Source organism: Coffea arabica, chromosome 9e (genome assembly GCF_036785885.1).
Source record: "Coffea arabica cultivar ET-39 chromosome 9e, Coffea Arabica ET-39 HiFi, whole genome shotgun sequence".
NCBI lineage: Eukaryota > Viridiplantae > Streptophyta > Magnoliopsida > Gentianales > Rubiaceae > Coffea > Coffea arabica.
The window spans coordinates 3,487,284-3,497,061 of NC_092327.1; the positions used below are offsets into that span (position 1 = coordinate 3,487,284).

A 9,778-nucleotide genomic window follows, 5' to 3' on the forward strand; every position below is an offset into this window, starting at 1 on the left:
ACCTCCACATATAGAACAACAAGCCACGTGTATATTAGATGAAGAAGAACTCATACCAACACTAGCTTGCTTACTTAACATTTTCATCATATTATTTATTTGGACACTAAACATATTGAGAGTATCCATTTCGATCATAGCTGTTTAGCGCCTTGGATTACCTCTCTCATTAGCCCATTGATAATTGTTTGTCACCATCTCCTCTATCAAATTTTGGGGTTCTTGGAGTGATTTAATAGAGAAGGATAAACCATTATAGAAAATTTATAATGAGAGAAAGAAAAAAAATTTGGGCTGCATCAATGGTAGTTTTGGTAGAGAAAGATAAACTATTATAGAAAATTTGTACGATTAGCCAATCGGAAAGTCCGTGGTGTGGACATTTTCAAAGAAAATCTCTAAATCTTTCCCATACTTCATATAATAATTCACCTTCTTGTTGACCAAAACTAGTGATATCCATTCTAAATTTAGCAGTTTTTTTCGGTAGAAAGTATTTATTCAAGAATGCTCTAGACAAATCATACCAAATAGTGAAAGTATTAGGAGCATGAGAGTGTAGCCAAATTTTAGTTCTATCTCTTAAAGAAAATGGGAACAACCTTAGCTTTATAGCATCATCACTAACTCTATTCATTTTAATTGTATCATATATCTCCAAAATTGTGACTAAGTGTGCATTAGAATCTTCTACGGCATTACCTCCAAATTGAGATTATTGAACAATTTGAATAAGAGATGGTTTAATTTCAAAATTGTTAGCGTTTAATGTTGACAGTGCTATACTTGTTTGATATTCTTGTGTTCCTAGTAAAGTAAAATCCCTAAGAGTTTGTCTATTTACTTCGTTTTTTGCCATTTCTTCTTCAAAAGATAGCTCAATAGTGATTGTCTCTATGTGATGAACTTCTTCTTCTTGTGGTATACGCGTTCTTTGTTTTTGTAGTGTCATTTTAATTTCTAAATCAAAAGGTGCGACTACATGTAAAGTTCGGTGCATACACTATGAAAATAAAGAATAGAGATAATGTAGTATTTATATCACAAAAATAAATAAAAATTCAATCCTAAATATTGACACGAAATTTTACTATACTAATATCAACTAAATTAATATAAATGTCTAAATTAATAAAACTTGTTAGACCCTAATATTGCCACTCCTCGGCAACGGCACCAAAAACTTGACAGGAGTTTGATATGAGTACAAGTTTAATTCCAAATTATACCTGTTTTGTTGCAAGTATATAAGTCAACTAGTAGTTCAGGGTATAAATCGCGTCAATCCCACGAGAAGCAACTTCTACAAGTACTAGGTCCTTAACTAACTCTATTATTTAGACTAACTATCAATAATAGTAATGAAAATAACAATGCTAACTATCTAACTAAATTAACTAGAGAACTTGCAAGTAACCAATGGAGAATATCACCAAACCTTGGATCTAGGGAAATACAGCCCACTTATGGCATCAAAAATACAAATAAATAGATTTACCTCTTGTTACAACTCTTGTTTAATTAGAGATGCATTTTCGTATTTACCAAAACTCATTCTCATGATGTAGTGGCATAGAATAGCCTAATTTTTCCTATTCTCATGGTGAATAATTAGATCTATTCTTTGTTCTTCATGAACTGTAAAGATAATGTAACTGTAAGTGTACCTCTATTCTTATGAATCTACTCCTTAAGGTCCATTTATGTTGTTTCATTATTATTACCAATTTCATTGAACAATAACAACTAAAAGTTTGTTATTGGTGATCAATCAAAAACAGATGATAAACATGCATAAATAGACAAGTTAATACAAGATATAACAAATATAAATCATATTCACTTTGCATCAAGTAGCCATAAGTTTCATCTACTCCCTAAATCTAGAAATTTACCTACTCATATGATATATGACAAGAAAGAGCATAATTTCATTGCATGAACACATATTGAATTACAAGTAAAAAGATAAATAAAGAAAGCTTAGCCAAAATAATGAAAAAGTTCCCAATGATCTTCTATTTCTTCAGCAAAATAAATTGTACAATGAAGTCTCCAATTGTTCTCACGGTGTTCTAGCTAGAGAGAACAAGACTAGAGTCTCCCCAAGCTCTAAGACTCCTAATAAGATAATCTCCCCTCAGCCCAAGTCTCTTCTAATGATTCTTACTCTAATAATGTTAAAAGAGTCAAAAGGTTGTTAATGACAAGACATAAAACTCCATTTCTTTTCCCAAAATGTCCCTTGAACATGTGCAATCGAAATTCTTGTCTGGAATAGAGGTGGAAAGTAGTGTGAAAGCAAAGCAAGTGGCAGAGCAAGATGCAGTATTCTGGCTACAATACGCGACTTCAACTCGCGTATTCAAGAGTCATGTATTCTCCTTGCTTATGTTTTCTTGTTTCTTTCTTACTCCAATTCATCTTTGATGCTTCATGCAAGAAGTTCATGTTGTTATTCATGCATTCCACCATTGATCCTTGCAATCGATGCTCTTCTACTTTCCAAATTTGCCATGGAATCAAGCGCTAATGACTTCGAATAGGATCCATCTTGAACCAACTTTACGAGTTCTGTGAGGACTCGAAAATTTTATTATTTAAAATCCTTAATTTTGGCTAAATTAATTATTTATTTGGATTTTTGCCACGAATAATATTTTTTAGCCTTTTTAGACCTAAGTACATGGTTTTATAGTTTCGTTATATTTTTAAAGTGTCTCGATTCAAAAATTATTTTCTTAGAAGCTTGTTTAGTGAAAACGTGTCTGAAAACTATAGCCAATTGGGAGTACAATAAGCTCGAAAATTTGGAGATAGGTACAATGGTCCAAAATAGGTAAATTTAGGTTTAAGTACTCAAGTGATAGTTAGTGGTACGATCGTTATAAGAATTTCTCGAAGGTTTTACTTTATTGCGCCTAAATTGGAAATACGCGTTTTCACGCGCACGCTTAATTGAGGGACTTTAGACCATTATTTTGGGACAATTAAGAATGAATAATATTTATATGAATGTAAGTGCCTTAGAGGTTTAGTGCACTAGTGCAACAAACTTAAGAGAAATCGAGCACAAAACGCGCGCGTATGCGCACTATTTGCAATTGACTTTTGCGCACTTAAACTATTAGACGTTCAGCGTTCCTTGTACGCCAAAAGGTCAGACCAAACATTTCATTTCTCCAAGCTTCCATGGCCGGCTAGCAGACAGCAAAGGAACAACCGAAAAATTTCCAACATTTCCTCTACAAAACTCACTCAAATCACCACCAAATCTTCTCAAATTTAGCACTACTTAGCCTAAGCCTTGGAGTTCATATCTAGCTAAAAAGGGGAGGCTTTTCACGGCTCACTTAGGAGCAAGGAGGGACTGAATTTCTGACTTGAACATCAACTAGAGTAAGTCATAATCCAGCCTTCTAACTTCAATTTTTGGAAGTTCTAGTATATCTTTTAGCTCTTAATTTCTTATGGGTTGTGGTTGTTGTTGAAAAAATGGAAGGTGGGCTCTTGAACTCCCACCTCTGTCTTGATGGCTGATATGATGATTGATGCTGTTTATAATGTTGGTTTAGTGTTTGAAATGTTGGATTAATGGAGTATAATTAGTAGAAACCTCAAGGAACTCATGGGATAGAAACTTCCGATTTTGCCCCTGCCCTGTTCGGTTATTTTAAGGCCAAATTTTGATGATCTAATGGCTTGAATATGATGTTTATATGTTGTATTAGTTGTGTAGAAATTTTCATTGGAAAATATTGAAGTTTGGTTGGGCAAATGAATTTCTTTGTGAAACTAGTCAAGCTGGAAAACTGTTTTCGTGTAGCTCTGTCCAGTGATAGTGTTTTGGCCGTAACTTTGTCCTCCGACGTCGAAATCGAGTGCCGTTAGTGGAATTTAAAACTAGACATACACACCTTTCCAACGGTATAAAATGCACATTTTGGTTCCAAGTGTGTGAGCCAAACCAATCGTTTTAAGAAGGCTGCCCTGTTTCTCTGTTCTGCTGGAATGATTTGATGATGCTGTAACTTTAGGCTTAATTTTGAGCCAGTTGCATGCTGAAACTTAAAACGATTTCTTCTGTGAAGTTATAGCCCTATGAATGTATTTTCCATCACTATCAACCATGCTCAATTCCGAGTTAAATTGAGTGAGTCATGATCAAAATTCGGTGACTGCCTTGTTCTTGAAAACTCTTAGATTTGGACAGATTAGATGTGAGACTGGTTGTGGTCTTACTAAATAAATTTCTTGGTGCTAAACACCTACTAAATGTACCATGTATGTTCCTTAGACCTTTCTTGCACAAATGAACCATGTTTGGAGGTTCCTTAGCCGAATGTTTGGAAACCGAGAGAAAGGGAGCTAAAGGCAGTTTTGCCTTAGTAATTTCAAAACTTTGGTTGATTGGTTAACCACCTTCCTGAAGGTATTTTTCCACGAAATTTGATAGAGAGATACCCTTCATATAGGAGTCCTATACTGAAAATTTGGTACCAATCCAAGTCTGTTTTGACACTTAACTAAAGGTCCAAAGTCGGAAACCCAAATCTGGAAATTGTTCAACAGTCTTGAATTTTCCCCAACTTTGAGCTACCATATCTTGGTGCTCGAAACTCCGATTCTCGATCCGCTTGTTTTGTCCTAAACCTTACTTGCACCTCCAATTGATTTATAAGTTTCAAGGGCTGGTTTCCAACGAGTGAATTCTGCCGAATTTCCAAAGTTAGCGAAAAACCAACCCCGGCTCAATCCTGGGTGATCTGGAACAACAACTTTAAGCTCATTTTTGAATACCTTCCACTTAGATTCATGGAACAGTGTCTTCTAAGGACTTTTAGTACTTTGGAAGATGATTCCAACGGTACCAAATTTATCAAGTTTCGACTAGTAGAAAAGAAGTTATGATTTTTCAAAGATTTTACCAAAAATCGAGAATTCTGGAATTTCAAAAGAAATCCGCGCGGGAAGCATTTTTCTAGAATCCGGCCAGTTTCTGGCCGGATAGGCGGCCGGATTGTAGTTGGGATTTGAAAAAAAAAATGATGAGGATGGCTACTGCCTCCAATCCGGCCAAGAATCCGGCCGGATTGTGACGTGGCCAGTCCACTTTCAACTTTGGTCGTCCGTTTTGAGATTTATTCGCACGTACTCATTTTCATCCAATGATTTCAAGAATAATAATCCGATCTTACTCGAGTCTCGCACCCTTTTTGCGAATCCAACTTCAAAGACAAACTCAAACGAAATTTCCAAAATATTTCCGAACCCTACTCGTGTTCAATCTTTCTCGCCACTTGGGGACTTATAGAAATTGTCTACTATTCGATGTTCAGGCACGCACGAGGACCTCCAAGAGGACCCTACCGTGGAAGTTTGAACTTTCAATCCAACCTACTTGCTTGCATATCTTGGTGAGTGTCAAGTGTTTGACTACTTGAACTCTATGGACTTGATTCATGCTTAGCTTACCCGAATACATGCTTAGCCTGCTTAGTTTTGAAAAATGGAGTCGAGTGTGTACTTTATCGCACTCGTTCTCATTTGAAACAAATGACTAATGCTTAACATGTTTTGCCTGGTTTACATGACCTGAAATACATGCTTAAACCTGTCAAATGCTTGAATACATGATATGGTATGCTATGACTGCATACGTCGTTGGAGTGAATCTCCTTGACACTTACATGATACATGGGGGACGCCCAAACTCATAGGCCGACCTTGGAACTCGAGCCGGCATGGGTCTGGTCGGGAACCTTGGTGAGCCATGAGAATTACATGATAAGCTTGATCTATTGAGAGATCTCGCTTGGCATACTCGTGAAGTATCGCCTTATAAATGTCGTGCGGGCCCGAAGCGGTGTATGGTGGACGGATGAGGAGTAAATGGTGAACTACGGATATGAAATATCAACCCGGTTGACGGAGAGTCATCGCGGGGAGATATACAAATGACATTGGCAAAATGTGGAATTTAGCTCCTGAGAGCTACCATATCCTTGAATTGTTTTTGGTTACATTTTGTTGGCATTATTAATTACTTGCAAATTATTACTTGAATTGTTACTTGGGCTTGTTACCTGAGCTATGTGCCTGCATGTGTGTTCTCGGCCTCACGAGCGTTTTTGCTTACCCTGTAGATTTATTTTCCTTAACAGGTTTGAACTCGGAGGTGAAATAGAGAAACCCTCCTGATGTACTTTTGTTTAGGGTTTTCTATTACTTTTGGTTATGCCCTTGGTCTTGGATTGTACTTTTGGAATTGAAATATAACTTTTGTGGCGTAATGTGTATTTGGGATTCATGATGTATTTTGTATACCTACGTGTGGGTTGGATAATGGATGACTATTTTAAGCTTGAACGCTTCCGCATCTATTGTATCTAAGTTATTGACTAGTATTGTGTGGTCCGGTAATAAGCTTAAATGGAATTGCCTGAGTCCTGGCGAGAACTAGGCAGGCGTCCCGCGGATACCCTTTGGTTCGCCTTAGGGAGAAGTGGGGGTGTCACAAGTTCACCTCAATTCCTACAAAAATAACCAACTTTTGCACATCAAGTTGCTCAAATGAAGTTCACAAAATTTTAGCTTCTTATGGAGCAAGTTACACCTTAAATCATCCTATTTTGTACCAAAAATATACACAAAATGCTACTAATAACTATGTATAATATGCACTTATCATTGAGTTCCTTCTGCTATTGCTTGTTAATGTACATATGTCAATATACATATTTAGTGTATCAATTAGTCTATTAACATCAATTATTATTAATATAAATTTGTTAATTAGTTTATTAGCATCAATTGGGGATTTTCTTTATATAAATTAGTCTAGCTTCAATATAATAGTTGTCTAGATTCATTTTGTATAAGCCTATAAATATAGGCACAATCTCTTGTATATGTTTATCACAAATATATTACAATTTTTCCAAATCTCAATTTCTCTATCATGGTATCTAGAGCTTTATGTTCAATTTCTCAATAATTTCGTTTCTTGCTAAACAATGAAAATTTGTCTATCCATCTCGCTAGACCAACTAGTAATGATGAATGCAAAACTAGTGAAGTGAGCAATTGATTGGAGTGCATAAGAATGGCGAGGGGAGCGTGGGAGGGGCAATGGGGTGGAGGGATCTTCTTCATTGGGTTGGGGCATTGCCAAACTTTGTCTATTGCAACTTCCAAGAATCCCAAACATGTCACCTTCTACTTTTTTTTTTTTTGATTTAAGGAGAGATTTCAAATTTTACAATTTTCATTCAATTCCACAACTACACTCATATATGTTTAGTACTTACTACTAGTATTCCTACTTGTTCAATCTTCAGTAGAAAATTGGATCTCCAACCTAGTGTAACTCTTCCTCTGCTAAATCTTGTCTACATTTTATTTAACTTTTTAATTTAATTTTTTTATAACAAAACATATTTCATTAACAGATTGTTGGATATCATCCAGCACGATTGATATACATCGTTGCCCTAATGGAAGATAAAACATGTACAAAAATTGTAGATCTGCAATTGAACAGATACAAAAGACCTGAGAAATTAAGAATAAATCTAAAAAATACCATCAATTTTAAAATCATCTCCTCATAGAATAAATTGTTGCAGCTCGTTCTGTGCATGTTGCAATCGTCAGATCTGCTAATCAACAGTTGTAAGCTCCAATAAAGATAATGAGATCTGCCAACATAAACCCAAATCTGAAATAAATTCAGATCTGACAACCAGATCTGAAGTAAATTCACAACAATGCAAGGAAAAATAATACAAAATCTTACTAGGAATTCCTTAGAAAATAAAAATTCTCACTAGGAACCTTAGGAGAAATAGAGATCTCCCACTAAAAAATTTAGGGGAGACTTTATTAGGAAAATAACAAAAATAAAACCTATGGGAGTGAGACCAGGGAGACCATGGTGGTCTTCCTCCCGAAGAGGAAGGGATTTAGAGAAAAGGAGCAATAGAGAGAATTTGGAAAAGAGAAGCAGTAGAGAGAAATTAAAATTTACAAAACCTCCCTCTTGCAACTTAAACAGACTAGTCTTAACTATTGCAACAAAGAAGAATCTTTTGCAATATTGGAAATAGGATGCTTGTAGAAAAGTCTTAACTTTTCTAATTTAGTTTGTCACAGAAATGCTTGTAGAACAAACACCTAATGGATGTGACACTTTTGCTATGATATCTCTCCTTACTAACATTCGAGTAATTAGGCATGATTCTTACTTGTTCCTCCTAGTAAAACTCGATAATACCAAAATTCTGATTTTATGTAGCCTTTGGTTTGCATGTAATTATTCAAGGAACTTATATCTCAAAAAGCAACTTCAATTAGCTTGTAACATACTACAGTTTCGCGAAGTTGAAACCAACTCCAATGTTTGTCTGTGAAAAAGTACCACAATTTTTTGTACATAAACAATACCAAAATGTATGGAAAACAATAACCTTTATGCATGTTAGCACAATTTCGTGCATGGCACGTGTAATTGTTCCTTCTAGGAACTTTGCTTACTACTATTTTATTGGAGTATGATTAATTTCTATCGGTTAGAATTTTGACAAAGTACTTCAAATCAAGAAATCAGCACCAAACAAAAAGATAAATAAATAAGCATTACAATGCATCTACACACAATGAGAAAAGTAACAGGTATTATTCATGTAGGAGAAAAAAAAGTGGGGTAACTTGAGATGAACGACTGAGAATGTAATAAAAAATGGTAACTGTTTAAGTAGTATGATTGTTAGATGAACTTATAATATTAGGTCATGAATTCAAGTCTTATCACATGTGATTTTTTTTTTCACTAATACATTAGTATTTATGTACCATTTTGGGTACAGAGAACAAAATAATCATAATAATGGTATGATGATGATAGAAGATGTACTAATGATTTATTCCTTTACAAATTTTACTTGTATTAGGTTGAAATTAACTTACGCAATTACGTTCTAAATTAATAACTTCTTGTATACGACTCTTAATATCTAGTTCCATGGCCATTGGCATCTTTCAAATTTTAATCCTACAAATGTTAAAGCATTAGACTAACCTTACCATCAACTCAAATTTCTCCCAACAATCTTTGATTCTTTGAGAAAATCCTGTTCACTAGACGTGGACAAGACTGGTAGGATATTAATTGGCTGTCTGGACAAAATGTCATTGGTTTTGCTATCTTTGTTGGGCTTTAGGGGAGTAATCAGTAATGGGTTTATTTTTCTAGTCACCAAGCACATCTCCCAAACTTTAGGCATCATTTCCCCTATAGTTTAGGATAGAGTAGATTATACAATTGTTATCGTCTCCGGGTAAAAAAGAAAAGCACATCTCCCAAACTTGAACCTAGACCCAGTTTTTCTACAAAACACCAATTTGTCATCTTTCAATCATGTATTAATTTTTATTTTACTGAAACAATAGATTTTTATTGATTAAGAACTAAATTGTACAATTCTTGAGTAAAGACTCATATTGAGCTTTACAAATGTATACTAAGACACAGACAAAACCAACATTCCTCATTTGTGTTAAACTAATAGCATAATTCCAATAATGTATTAATGACTGATTGGGATTTTACAATTTCCATCAACAACACAAATGAGTTTGGCTGGTCTTATGGGTTCAAACCCTCAAATATATTTGGTGCTTTTAACAAATGCCCCGATGACTATGTTGCACTGCTCGATGTCTCTATAAAACTCTAATCCGAAATTATATATATACATTTTTTTTTCGCAACGATAGA

At 34.9% G+C, this 9,778-nt stretch overlaps 1 non-coding gene across 1 annotated transcript; it reads left to right on the forward strand.

Moving 5' to 3' along the window:
* Positions 1-364: 364 nt before the first annotated feature.
* Positions 365-472, forward strand: LOC113710810 (small nucleolar RNA R71). The gene has a single exon (XR_003452990.1). It is a non-coding gene; the product is annotated as a small nucleolar RNA R71 (small nucleolar RNA).
* The last annotated feature ends 9,306 nt before the right edge of the window (positions 473-9,778 follow it).